Source organism: Sceloporus undulatus, chromosome 2 (assembly GCF_019175285.1).
Source record: "Sceloporus undulatus isolate JIND9_A2432 ecotype Alabama chromosome 2, SceUnd_v1.1, whole genome shotgun sequence".
Lineage (NCBI taxonomy): Eukaryota > Metazoa > Chordata > Lepidosauria > Squamata > Phrynosomatidae > Sceloporus > Sceloporus undulatus.
Window position 1 is genome coordinate 98,800,615 of NC_056523.1, and position 912 is coordinate 98,801,526.

A 912-nucleotide genomic window follows, 5' to 3' on the forward strand; every position below is an offset into this window, starting at 1 on the left:
TAGAGCTAGGCACCAAAATAATACCAAAGGCTCTGAAAAGTACCCATTTTGGTGTGAAAGTCACCAGATTGGCAACACTGCAAGAAAGAATGCCCCGGAAACTGCTCAGAAAGTCATGAACAAGAGTCTATGGGCAGTTTTGACTGTTGTAGGCTTCAGCCATGAATTTTATCTTTCATAGAATCAGAGAGTTGGAAGGGCCATCCAGTCTAATCCCATTCTGCCATGCAGGAACTCTCAATCAAAGCATCCCCTGTGACAGATGGCCATCCAGCCTGCTTAAAGACCTCCAAGGAGGGAGATTCCACAACACTCTGAGGGAATGTGTTCCACTGTCGAACAGCCCTTACTGTCAGGAAGTTGTGCCTAATGTTGAGGTGGAATCTCTTTTCCTGTAACTTGCATCCATTGTTCTGGGTCCTGTTCTCTGGAGCAGCAGAAAATAAGCTTGCTCCCTCCTCAATATGACATCCCTTCAAATATTTAAACAGGGCTATCATACCACCTGTTAACCTTCTCTTCTCCAGGCTAAACATCCCCAGCTCCCTAAGTCATTCCTCATAGGACATGGTTTCCAGAACCTTCACCATTTTAGTCGCCCTCCTTTGGACATGCTCCAGTTTCTCAATGTCCTTTTTGAACTGTGATGCCCAGAACTGGACACAATATTCCAGGTGGGGCCTGACCACGACCAGAAGCAGAATATCGTGGCATTATTACTTCTTGATCTAGGACCACATTACTTTGATTGATGCAGCCTAATTTGCATTGGCTTTTAGGCTGCTGCATCACCTGTTGACTCATGTTCAACTTGTGGTCTACTTGGATTTCTCCTAGGTCCCTTTCCACAGTAGTTTCATTCAGCTAGGTGTCACCCATCCTCTATCTGTGCATTTTATTTTTCCGTCCTAA